Source organism: Alligator sinensis, unplaced genomic scaffold, assembly GCF_000455745.1.
Source record: "Alligator sinensis unplaced genomic scaffold, ASM45574v1 scaffold1119_1, whole genome shotgun sequence".
Taxonomy (NCBI): Eukaryota; Metazoa; Chordata; order Crocodylia; family Alligatoridae; genus Alligator; species Alligator sinensis.
Genome location: NW_005842777.1, coordinates 625,317 through 638,312, shown reverse-complemented (window position 1 = coordinate 638,312; position 12,996 = coordinate 625,317). Strand labels below are relative to the sequence as shown.

The 12,996-nt window shown below is 47.0% G+C and overlaps 1 protein-coding gene across 1 annotated transcript in view; it reads left to right on the top strand.

The window, feature by feature from the left end:
* NSMCE2 (NSE2 (MMS21) homolog, SMC5-SMC6 complex SUMO ligase) overlaps positions 1-12,996 on the top strand; it is a 219,377-nt gene that overhangs the window by 55,657 nt on the left and 150,724 nt on the right. The window lies entirely within an intron of this gene.

Here is a 12,996-nt window from a genome sequence, read left to right as displayed (position 1 = left end):
AATGAGGCAGGTGGCTTCAGAAATAGAGAAGCTGATGATGTGACTTAAAAATTGAATGTCACTTTCACAAATGAGAAATGCCACTTTCTATTCCTGGCTGTGTTACCAGGTTCCGTGTGATGCTGAGCAAATGAGTTTGGCTTTTAAAATAGTAATTAAACAAAGACGAGTTCCATGTTATAGAACCCCAGATTCACTCCCATGTGGAGTTATTGGCAGAGCCAGAATGACTTAGTCATACCACAGACAGACCTGTACCACTTGAACAGAAGGTTGCTATCTCTTACATAGGGAAGCCACTAGAGGGGGATGAGGTACACAGTTTGGCAGTGGATTTCACAGCTTTTTGCTGTCAGCAGAGGAATGATGTGATTTGGGAATCTTGGGTTCCATTCCAGATTCTGGAGCCCACTGTATTCATAGTTAGAGACTTTCCCCTCCCTGTCTTCCACCCAAAAGCCTTCTCCCCAAGCATGTTTCTTTATTTGACTGAACCTGCCAGTCTGCCCATTCTCTTCCCCAGCACCACTGCAGTCTTTGTCCCTTGGTTCCTCATCCCAGTTTCCATTTCTCTTATGCTCCCTTTAGCTGTGGTGCCTTGTCATATCTCAACTTCCACTGGCTCCTCCTTTCAGATTGTCTATTTGCTACTTGCTTGACTCAGCTACTCACTTTTCTGCCTCCTTGCAGGGCAGATTCTTTTTCTCCTCTGCTTTCTGGGTATCAGCAAAGGGAGAATTGAAAATCCAAGGAAGCCAGTCTTGATGCTTTCAGTTCTTGTATCTGACCCCACATTAGTCTCCAGCTGCCATTAAGAACAGTCTCAAGGGAAGCCCTTTTCAGTCCCTTCAGCCCTGTAGTTTATGCTCAGTACAGATTGATTCTTTGGAGACTTTGCCTGTCAAATTGTAAATAGTCTTGGCTGAGCATTGGCAAACAGACTTTTAGGAGCTCATCATTTGACCAATTTTCTTTTGGTTTTTAACAGAATCAGGAAAAAAACAAACTTGTAACTTGCCTGCCGGATAGCAGATCTCTGCTCCAAAGCTTACAGCATCATTTTTTCTGTGCAACAGGTGTCAGGAATTTTCACAGAACAAAATAATGTATTTTTTTCTCTCCTCTTGTTCTCAGAAATGGCTGTGTTGTTTTTGCGGTAATTTTCCAGGGGTGGGGAGAGGGAGGGACACAGTAAGGTTAAGGTGTGCAGCATGTAACTATTTTGGTAAAGCTCTCCATTTTGTAAGGTTCTGGAAACAGTGCTTATAATGACTAATGTTGGGCAACTTTAACTGTAAGTACTGTTTCCTGCATTGGCTCTAATAAGCATTCCCTTTGCACTTATCACATAATTGCTGAGGTCCTGGTTTAAATATTTCAAACGCCAGACAAAGTTCAACATATTTTGTTAGAGTACACGTAATTTTTAAATTTCTCCTGGTACACTTGACCCAGACCTATTTAAATCTCCAGTAACAGGAGAATTGGCAACATGTGAATCAGGGCTGCAATCTATTTAACAAAATAGAAACTGGCCATCTAATTAACCAATATGCTATCATTGTATGATTCTGTAATAGCCATTTTAATGGACTTTTGACATTAAAACATGTTTATTTCTTGAGCCCAAGAGTCAGCAAAGAACTCATGCCCATACTTAATTTTATGCATGAGATGAGAGCAAGCTCATTGCCTGCTTAGGAAAGCACTTTAATACATACTTGGTTCCCACGGATTTTACGTGCTTTGGAGCTTGGTTGAACTGGAGATTATTTTGGGGGCACTTCGTTATGGGAATGGTAAATGTGTATCTTATGTATATATGTATGTATACTTATACACTCACATGGTCTTGAGAAGAATTTTCATTTAGTTTTTGTTGTAAATGTCCCACATACTCTTCGGTTTTTTGCTAAAACAAGTTCCCTCCCTCTGATAGTTTCATTCCATATCATTGTTGGGGAACAGGTATAGCAAGTGGAATAGAAGGGACAGCATGAACAAAGCCTTCCGTTTTTGCTTCAAGTAACAACAGCAGCTGCAGCTCCAAGACAATCAATACAGTGAAGAGTATGAGAAGTTATATGCTCAGTAAAATATAATGATTAATCTTCTGCCCCACTTCTCCTATTCTCTTTCCCAACCTTGAATGTGGGATACGTTGTACTTTCCACCATTGATATTCTAAACAGGTGACTGCGTGAGGAACTAAAGCATCATATGAGTGCTATCCTTGCTACAGTACAGAGATAGCAGGGGAGAACAGCAGTTGCTTTCCTGTAACTGCTCCTGGGCAATAGAAGTTAGTTCTCTGGCGTCTTTTAGTGCTTGTTCTTCTGTACCTATCACTAGTATCTGACCTCAGCGAGCTGACTCTGCTATGTATGGCTGGCCTCCAAACTTCCCATCATCTTTCCTTTTTCCTGCCCTTCTGACCTTCTTCATAATTGTTGAAGTCGGGACTGCTTTTAGTGGAAGCAGCTGCAGGCAGAATATTCCATTAAAGCGGCCTCCCTTGGCCAGGCTCTTCACTGATTGGGAAGGACCCAAGAGAAGTCCCAACATTTTCTGTGGAACAAAGTACTGAACTCTTATTCTTCACAGGCAGATCTTACCATTTATGAGGTGTTAACAGAGTTTGACCTACAAGTCAGAAAAAAATACCCATCTGATCGTTCTCTGTGCTTATCTGTTCTTTGCTAGTGTACATGAATAAACTGAAGAACACAGTGATCTCAAATGTGTGACAGGGTATTTATGCGTCAACTTCTTGTTATAAACCTCACTTAAAGGGAACATCATGTGGCAGTACAAAGCTTTGAGGCTGAAAGAATACATCTTTCTGCTGATAACTGCTGTTAATTCTTGAAACCCTACTCCCCCCTTCACTTTAAACAATCCATACCCTTGTCACTCAAATGTCTACATGATAAAACAAAGGCTTACACTGAAAATGACAAGGCAGTGGCATGAAGTGTAGTTACACGTGTACAAAAGCCGAGTTATGTTGACCTAAGTTGCAGCAGAAGCAGCATCCTCTTCTGGATGAATCAGCGACCTGTTGAGTAAGAAATGAACAATTGGATTGCAGTACTATGTACAAAAATAGACTGTGGGAAATCCTTCATTCATGGAAACTCCCTCTGCTACAAGATTTAGCGTACCTGTGTAATGACTTGTCTTGTTCCTACTTCTCTTTTTTCCTCTGTGTATGTGTTTCTATAAATTACATAGAAACATAGAATTTTAGGGTTGGAAGGGACCTCCAACCCCCTGCTCAAAGCAGGCCCATCCCCAACTAGATCATCCCAGCCAAAGCTTTGTCTAGCCAGGTCTTAAAAACCTCCAAGGATGGAGAGTCCATCACCTCTCTGGGTAACCTGTTTCAGTGCTTTACTACTCTCTTAGTGAGAGAATTCTTCCTAATATGTAACCTAAGCTTCTCTTGCTGCAACTTGAGACCATTGCTGCTTGTACTGTCATCTGCCACCAGAGAACAGTCCAGCTCCATCCTCTTTGGAGCGCCCCTTCGTGGAGTTGAATGCTGCTGTTAATCCCCCTCAGTCTTCTCTTCTCCAAACTAAATAAGCCCAGTTCCCTCATCCTTTCCTCAGAAGTCATGTGCCCCAGCCCCATAACCATTTTCGTTGCCCTCTGCTGGACTTGCTCCAATCTGTCGATATCCTTTCTGCAGGGGTTCTCAAAACTACATAATACTCCAGATGTGGCCTCACCAGTGCCAAACAGAGGGAAAGAATCACTTCCTTCCATAAACTGGCAATGTTCCTATTAATGCAGCCCGGTGTATTGATAGCCTTCACAACAAGGGCCTTTTCTGCGGAGCTGCTGCTTAGCCAGTCGGCCCTCAGCCTATACCGGTGCATGGGATTGTTCTGTCCTAAGTGCAGGACTTGGCACTTGTCCTTATTGAACTTCACTAGATTTCTTTTGGTCCACTCTTCTAATTTGTTGAGGTCTCTCTGAATCTTAGCACTACCCTCTCAGCATATCTAGTATTCCCTCCATCTTAGTGTCATCTGCAAACTTGGTGAAAGTGCACTCCGTCCCATCTTCCAGGTCGTTGATGAAGTTATTGAACAAAGCCGACCCCAAGTCCAACCCCTGGGGCATTCCACGTAATACTGACTGCCAACTAAACACGGAGCCATTGATTACTGCCCTTTGAGCCCAACAGTCCATTCAGGTTTATATCCACTTTATAGTCCATTTATCCAACCTGCACTTCCTTATCGTGAGAATGTTGTGGGAGACCATATCAAAAGCCTTGCTAAAGTCAAGGTACATCATATCCACTGCCCTTCCAGCCTCCTCCGAGCTGGTCATTTTGTCATAAAAGGCAATCTGGTTGGTCAGGCATGACTTGCCCTTGGTGAATCCATGCTGACTGTTCCTAATCACCTTCTTTTCCTCCACGTGCTTAGTAATGGATTCTTTGAGGATCTGCTCCATGATTTTTCGAGGGACTGAGGTGAGGCTGACCGGTCTGTAGTTCCCTGGATCCTCCTTCCCTTTCTTAAAGATGGGCACTATATCTGCCATTTTTCAGTTGTCTGGGACCTCTCTCAATCTCCACAGGTTTTCAAGGATGATGCTAGCGGCTCTGCATTCACATCTGCCAACTCCTTCAGCACTCTTGCCTGTGAAAACTGAGGTAAAAAAGGAATTGAGTACTTCATCCTTTTCCTCATCATCTGTCACTAGGTTGCCTCCCCTATTCAGTAAGGGACCCACACTTTCCTTGAACTTACTTTTGTCACTTGCATACTTATAGAAACCCTTCTTGTTATCCCTCGCATCCTTTGCTAGCTTCAACTCAATTTGCACTTTGGCCTTTCTGATTTCATCCCTGCATGCCCGAGCCAAACTCTTATACTCATCCCTAGTTGTTTGTCCAAGTTTTCACTTCCTGTAAGCTTCCTTTTAGTGTTTTAGCTCACTGAAGAGTTTCCCTGCTAAGCCAAGCTGGTCTTCTGGCATGCTTGCTAGTCTTCAGGCTGGTTCATTCCTGAGCCCTCAGTAAGGTTTCTTTAAAGTACAGTCAGCTCTCTTGGAGTCCTTTCCACTTCAGACTGACTTCCCAGGAATCCTGCCCATCAGAGTGAATGGAAGTCTGCTTTTCTGAAGTTCATGTTCTTACTTTGTTGCTCTCCTTTGTTCCTTTCCTCAGGATCCTGATTTCAGTCATCTCGTGGTTGCTGCTGCCCGAGTTTGTATCCACTTCTATGTTCCCCACCAATTCATTCCTGTTTGTGAACAGCAGATCAAGAAGAGCACGGCCCCTGGTTGCCCTTTCCAAGACTTGCACCAAGAAGTTGTCCCCAACACTCTCCAAAAACTTCCTGGATTGCCTGTGTACTGTTTTATTGCCCTTCCAGCACAAATCAGGGTGATTGAAACCCCCCATGAGAGCCAGGACCTGTTATTGGGAAACTTCTGCTAGGTGTTTGAAGAAAGCCTCATCCACCTCATTGTCCTGGTCTGGTGGCCTGTAGCAGACTCCCACCATGACATCATCCTTGTTGCTCTTCCCTCTGACCCTAACCCAGAGACTTTCAAGAGGCCTATTCCAGTTTCATACTGGAGCTCTGAGTAATCATATGTTTACATAAAGTGCAACTCCTCCTCTTCTCCTCTGCCTATCCTTTCTGCACAGTTTATACCCATCCATTATAGTGCTCCAGTCATGTGAGCTATCCCACCAAGTCTCTGTTTTTCCAATCACATCATAATAATCAAATACATTTGGGCTATTCTCCAGGAGAAAGAAACCTAATGCTAATCTTATTTTTAGTTAAACAAACAATGAAATGACCTCAAAAGGCCAGATTTGTGTTTTGTGTTCCTTAAGAGGAACAAAGAGGCTGGAGATGAGGCTAATGTAGCCAGCTGAAAATTCCCTGGGTGTGGGGGGAGGTTGCAATTAGTAGTGAGCCCAGATACCGGCTCCGGTACCAATCCTGATTCCTACTTAGCTTTGTCATAGGGCATGTGCTGTGTGCTAGACTACTATACTTTGTGTTCTTATTGCATATTTAGGGAGCTGTACCTAGCTGATGTGATTTAGCATATGTCTGAAGTGCACAGTGCAGTGCTGAGGAAATGGTACTTAATGCATTCAGACCTAGCTTAGTTTGGTCAATGGATATAGGTGAATTAGTACAACTCTGCACCTAGGCTAAAATACCCTGCAGAGTTAATTAACCTAGGCCAAACAGAAAACTAACCCAGTTATACTGCTTCCAGTACCAAGTTAGCCTGGGCATCATACTGTGCTATGGTGTCCAGATACACTCAGCACAGTCTTTAGACTTAATCAGTTTCAGAAGATCTCAGAATAACACAGATCTGTACAGAGAACAAGGAAGATAAACCCAGGTCCTTGATCGTCCTTTTTTTGCCCCACACCTGCTGCTCTGAATAAGAACTTGACAGAAGAGATTCTGGTTATTGGGCTGATGAGAGGCACGTGTTAAGGTGGGGCTGTAACACCACTTGTAATTAAGATTGCCCATCCCTTCCATTTTAAGCCCCTGTTTTCAGTTGCTTGTAAGTGGTGTGAAGTGTAAAGTTTCATCCCTCCCTTGCTCCTCTTGCAATGTGTAAGAAGAGACTTTAGGCTGATTAAAGTAGAGGGGTGAGGAAGAAGAGGTATGGTTATGATGAAGCAGATGGAGGAGCCCAAGGGTAAAGGTGAGAGGTGCTAGCATTGGGGGAACAATAGTGGAGGAAGGAGGGAGAAGGCTGGGGAAGAGCAGAAGGGTGAGGGAGGTAGAGCTGGAGGAAGGCAATTAGAAGAGACCAGGAGGGGCAGTAACCTGTGCAGGCACCATACTCATGTGAGTCTCTAAACCAAGGAAGTGTTAGACTTTTCTAGAGCTCACTGCACTACAGCCTGTACCTGAGGACCTCAGGGGAAAGAGATTGTATTCCCCCTATTTTATAAAACCAAAAAGGAAGAGAAAATGACGTATTGTGTTAGCCCTTACAAGCTTCCCCTTGGATATCTATTGCAGCAAGTTTTGCCGGGTGACTTGCATATTTCAGTGTGCCACGGGCACGCTGGCACTCTTTCTACTACTTGTTACATAGGCTGCCAATATAGCCTGGCGGGTAGGGAACTGGACTAGAACTAGAGACGTTTGGGTTCTGTTTGTAGATCTGCCATTGACTTGAACAAGTCATTGTGCTAGCTATTTGCCAGATGCCCTGGAATTGACTATCAAAGCTGTTGCTTAAATTGATTTGTGTATCTGCTAATTTGTGTAGGAGCAGCCTATTCTGGGAGGGCTGTGCAAAGCGGGCTGTATTTGATTCGGTTTGGCTCGATTCAGGGGACAGTGATTCAATTTGCTGATTCAGATCACTGTCCTGATTCAATTCGGCTGAATCTGAAGATTCGATTCTGATTCAGAGAACCAGCCATAAGCACAGCTTTATATGTTTTTTCTACATACCTCAAAGTACCGGGTACAGCTCATGAACACTGAGATGGTGGGGCGGATGGAGCGTCCCACGGGAGCACAGGGAGGTCCTCTGCGCACTCAGTGGTGCCCCCCCTTCCCCCCACCCCGCGCCCTCCTGGCCCCCCCGACCCAGGAGGCACCAGTTGCCAAGTCAAGGGTGGGGGGGTCCCTCTGCATGCTCCATGGTGGACCCAGAAGTACTTCTGGTCCACTTCTGGGTTCGCCGCCGTGCTCCTGTGGGACACTCCACCCTGCCATATCAGTGTTCACTAGCTGAATTGGGCTGAATCTCCTCCAAATCAAATCGGTGACCAAAGCTTCGCACAGCCCTAATTCTGGGCTTTTCACATATCCATAATGTTCAATTACATTGTTACTCAGTGGGTGTCTACATAGAAGCATAGAAAGTCAGGGTTGGAAGGGATCTCAGAAGTTCATCTTGTCTAACCCCCTGCTCAAAGCAGGACCAGCCCCAGTAGATCATCCCAGCCAAAGCTTTGTCTAGTTGGGTTTTGAAAACCTTCGAAGACAGAGCTTCCACCACCTCTCTAGGTAACCCGTTCCAGTGCTTTACTAACTTCCTAGTGAGAAAATTCTTCCTAATAGCTAACCTAAATTTCCCTTGCTGCAACTTGAGACCCTTGATCCTTGTTCTGTCATCTGCCACCGCTAAGAACAGTCTACTTCCATCCTCTTTTGAATCCCACTTCAGGTAGTTGAAGGCTGCTATTAAGTCCCCTCTCAGTCTCCTCTTTTCTCTAGACTAAATAAGCCCAGTTCCCTCAGTCTTTCCTCATAAGTCATGTGCTCCAACCCCCTCACCATTTTGGTTGCCCTCCACTAGACTCTCCAGTTGGTCCACATCCTTTCTGTAGTGGGGGGCCCAAAACTGGACACAGTACTTCAGATTTGGCCTCACCAGTGCTGAATAGAAGGAAATAATCTCTTCCCTTGACCTAGTGGCAACACACCTACCAATGCAGCCCAATATGCCGTTAACCTTCTTGGCAACAGGGACACACTGCTGGCTCATGTTGTCACTGTAGCCTCCAGGTTCTTTTCTGCAGAGCTGCAGCCCAGCCGGTCAGCCCCCAGCCTGTACTGGTTCATCCTAAATGCAGGACTTTGCACTTGTCCTTGTTGAACCTCATGAGATTCCTTTTGGCCCAATCCTCTAATTTGTCTAGGTCAATCTGAATCCTAGCCCTACCCTCCAGTGTATCTAATACTCCCCCCAGCTTGGTGCCATCTGAAAACTTGCTAAGGGTGCCCTGTATGCCATCTTCCAGGTTGTTGATGAAGACATTGAACAAAACTGGCCCCAGGACCGAACCCTGAGGCACTGCACTGGATACCGGCTGCCAAACAGACATCGAGCCCTTGATTACTGCCCTTTGAGCCTGATGCTCCAGCCAGTTTTCTATCCATCTTACAGTCTATTCATCCGGCCCATATGTCCTTAGCTTGCCTGGAAGCATGTTGTGGGAGACAGTATCAAAAGCCTTGCTAAAATCAAGGTACACTACATCCACCGGTCTCCCTGCATCCACAGAGCCAGTCACCTTGTCACAGAAGGCAATCAGGTTGGTCAAGCATGACTTGCCCTTCGTAAATCTGCGCTGACTGTTCCTAATCACCTTTTCTCCTCCGAGTGCTTAGAAATGGATTCCTTGAGGATCTGCTCGATGATTTTTCTAGAGACTGAGTTGAGGCTGACTGGTCTATAGTTCCTTGGATCCTCCTTTTTCCCTTTCTTAAATATTGGCACTAAGTTTTCCCTTTTCCAGTCATTCGGGACCTCTCCTGATCATCATGAGTTTTCAAAGATGATGGTCAATGGCTCTGCATTCACATCAGCCAACTCCCTCAGCACCTTCAGGTCCATCCCATCCAGTCTCATGGACTTGTACACATCCAGCATTTCTAAGTAGTCCCTAATGTGTTCTTTCATCCCTGAGGGATGGTCACCTCCTCCCCAAACTGTGCTGCCCAGTGCAGTAGTCTGGGAGTTGACCATGTCTGTGAAGACTGAGGTGAAGATGGCATTTAGCACTTTAGCCTTTTTTGCATACTCCATCACAAGGTTGCTTCCCCCATTCATTAAGGGACCCACGCTTGTCCTGATCCTCCTCTTGCTACCGACATACTTGTAGAAACTGTTTTTGTTACCCTTCACGTCCCTTGCTAGCTGCAACGCCAGTTGCGCTTTGGCATTCTTGACTTGATCCCTGCATTTCTGAACAGTGCTCTTATAGTCTTCCCTAGTTATTTGTCCAAGTTTCCACTTCTTATAAGCTTCCTTTTTGTCATTTAGTTTACTGAAGAGTTCCCTGCTAAGCCAAGCTGGTCTTCTGCCATACTTGCTTGTCTTCCTGCACATTGGGATGGTTTGTTCCTGCACTCTCAGTAAAGCTTCTTTAAAGTACAACCAGCTCTTCTGGACTCCTCTCCCTCCTCAGACTGGCTTCCCAGTGGATCCTGCCCATCAGTTCCCTGAGGGAGTCAAAGTCTGCTTTTCTGAAGTCCAGGGTCCTTACTCTGCTGCTCTCCATCCTTCCTTTTCTCAGGATCCTAAACTCAGTCATCTTGTGGTCACTGCTGACTAAGTTTCTGCCCACTACTACATTCCCCACCAATTCTTCCCTGTTTGTGAGAAGCAGGTCAAGAAGAGCATGATCCTTAGTTGACTGCTTCAGCATTTGCACCAGAAAGTTGTCCCCAACACTCTCCAAAAACTTCCTGTATTGCCCTCCCAGCAGATGTCAGGGTGACTGAAGTCCCCCATGAGAACCAGAGCCTGTGATTGGGAAGCTTCCACTAGCTGTTTGAAGAAAGCCTCATTCACCTCATCCTTCTGTTCTGGTAGTCTGTAGCAGATCCCACCATGACATCACCCTTGTTGCTTTCCCCTCTGACGCCAATCCAGAGACACTCAACAGGCCTATCCCCAGGTTCATACTGGAGCGCTGAGCAATCATATGGCTCTTTTATATAAAGTACAACTCCTCCTCCTCTTCTCCCCTGCCTGTCCTTCCTGAACAGTTTGTACCCATCCATGACAGTGCTCCAGTCATGCGAGCTCCCACCAAGTCTCTGTTATTCCAATAACATCATAGCTCTGTGACTGTGCAAGGACTTCCAGTTCTTCCTGCTTGTATCTCCGACTCCATGCATTTGTGTACAGGCATTTGTGGTAACTAGTTGATTGCCCTGATTTCTCAAGAAGTATGAGAACACCTCCCCTGCTGCCCCCTCCTACTTGCTTTTGTTCCAGGGCTCCCGCTTCCCCACTTACCTCAGGGCTTTGGTCTCCATCCCCCTGTGAACTTAGTGTAAAGCCCTCCTCACTAGGTTAGTGAGTCTGTCTGCTAGTGAGCCTTCCCCCTCTGTCAGGTGGATCCCATCTCTTCCCAGCAATCCTTTGTCTTGGAAGAACATCCCATTGTCAAAGAAGCCAAATCCCTGCTGGTGACACCACCTGCGCAGCCAGGTTTTGACCTGCAGGATGCACCTGCTCCTGCCCAGGCCCTTTTCCTTGACTGGAAGGATCAAAGAGAACCCAGCTTGAACCCCAGATGCCATCACCCTTGCACCCAGAGCTCTGTAGTCACTTTTGATATGGTCAGGGTCTCCCCTGGCAGTATCATTGGGGTCTACATGGATGAGTGGCATGGGGTAATAGTCATAGGGCCAGATGAGCCTCAGTAGTCCCTCTGTGGCATTTCGGATCTGGGCTCCACGCAAGCAGTGGACATCCCAAGACAACAGGTCAGGTCAGGAGATGGCTCCTTCTGTCCCCTGCAGAAGGGAGTCTCCAACCATCATCACCCATTGCTTCTTTTGGTTGTGGTTGTCTCGATCCTTCCCACCTTGGTGAGACCTGACCTGTCTTCCTCCACCAATGGAATGTGCTCCTCCCTCTCTGCTGCTAGGGCTGCATGTCTGTTCTCCAGACAAACCACTACAGTGGGGAGGTGAAGATCTCTGCTTGCTGCCAGAAGTCACTTAATGCGAGCTTATGACACGCACTTACTGGAAATTCTTTGTTCATGGGGAATAATTGCAATCCCTGATCCCCATCACAAATGGGGTTCAATGGGTTACCCACAGCTGTTGGCGTAGGGTAGAGACGCACTGAGCCAGTTGGTGTAACTGACCATGCGACACTTAACTGTGCATTAGCATAATGTACTGCAAAGTAAGCATGTGCATCTCCACGTGCACATGCTTACTATGCAGTAAACATCCCTAATCCCAAGTAAATTTGCTACCGGCAAAGGCAAGTAGAAAATTTACTCGAGATTAGTAATGGTGCAGTAGCACTCATATAGACGCCTGACCACAAGCAAAGTCTGCTCCTGGTCAGCTGTCCACCAGGGGGTGGGAGATAACTCCCTGCCCCCGGGAGCTGTGTGCTGGCAGGGTGGGCTTCGCCACAGGAGCCCAAGCAGGGACTATGTCCCCCTGCCTTGGCAGCAGGAAGTTCCAAGCCCCCTCTTCCAAGATGGCAGTTGGGGTGTAGGGGCTGGGAGATCCTTATTTCCCAGTGCTGACTCCATGACTGTGATGCCGGTGCTGGGACACCTTTATCTCCCTTATAAGGGTCTTCCAGCACTGGCCTCATGGTTTGAGTGCTGGTGCTTGTAGATAAGTCTCCCAGCACTGGCCCCATGGTTGCAGAGCTGGTGCTGGGAGCTCCCTGCTGGCCGGAGTAGGGGAGTCTGTTCCTCCCCTACCCCAAGCTCTCCAGCCTGTTTCTCCTCGCCCCCCCTCCCCCCAGCTCCACGCTTGCAGAGCTGAGTGAGGAACGAGCTGCCTAGGCTCTCCCCAGCGTGCAGGGTGGGGGCTGAAACTGTTCTGGTCAGGGACAGGTCCCAGCCCCGTACCCCATTCAGGCAATCAAGGCACAGGGTTTGGAAAGAGCTGCAGGTATGGGGTAGGTCCCAGCCCCTTGCCCTGATCCGTCGGTGGGGGCTGCTAGCTACCCCACTGGTGGATCGGGGCAGGGGCCTGGGACTGCCTCCCCCTCCCCAGACCAGAAGAGAGCTGTCTTCTGGCCCAGTGCTCCCTGCTGGCCCCTGGGCTGGGGGGAGCCTGGAGTTCCCTTGGTGGCAGCAGAGGCCCGTTGCAGGGCTGCAGGAAACTTGGTGCAAAGAGCAGCAAATCTTCTCCCTAATCCCCACATGTGTAGCCGCCTGCCCAGAAGTGCTCACTCTGGAGTAGCTTACACCAGTGTAAATTTAGGTTGGATCAAATGTATGTGTAGACATGCCCAGTGATTGCTGGGTCTCTGCTCAGATGTTTGCACCTTATTGAGGCTTGTTATTTGTTACTCCGTGTGACTGGCTTCTACTATCAGCCTTGATATTGATAGGGCCTACTAAACAGTTTTAGGGCTGCTAATAACATGGTACTGAAAGCCAGTTCAGATGGGCTAGACCAGGGGTTTTTAACTTTTTTTAAGGGGTGTACCCCTGCTGGTGGTGGTGGCCGATGCAGAGCGGGGGAGGAG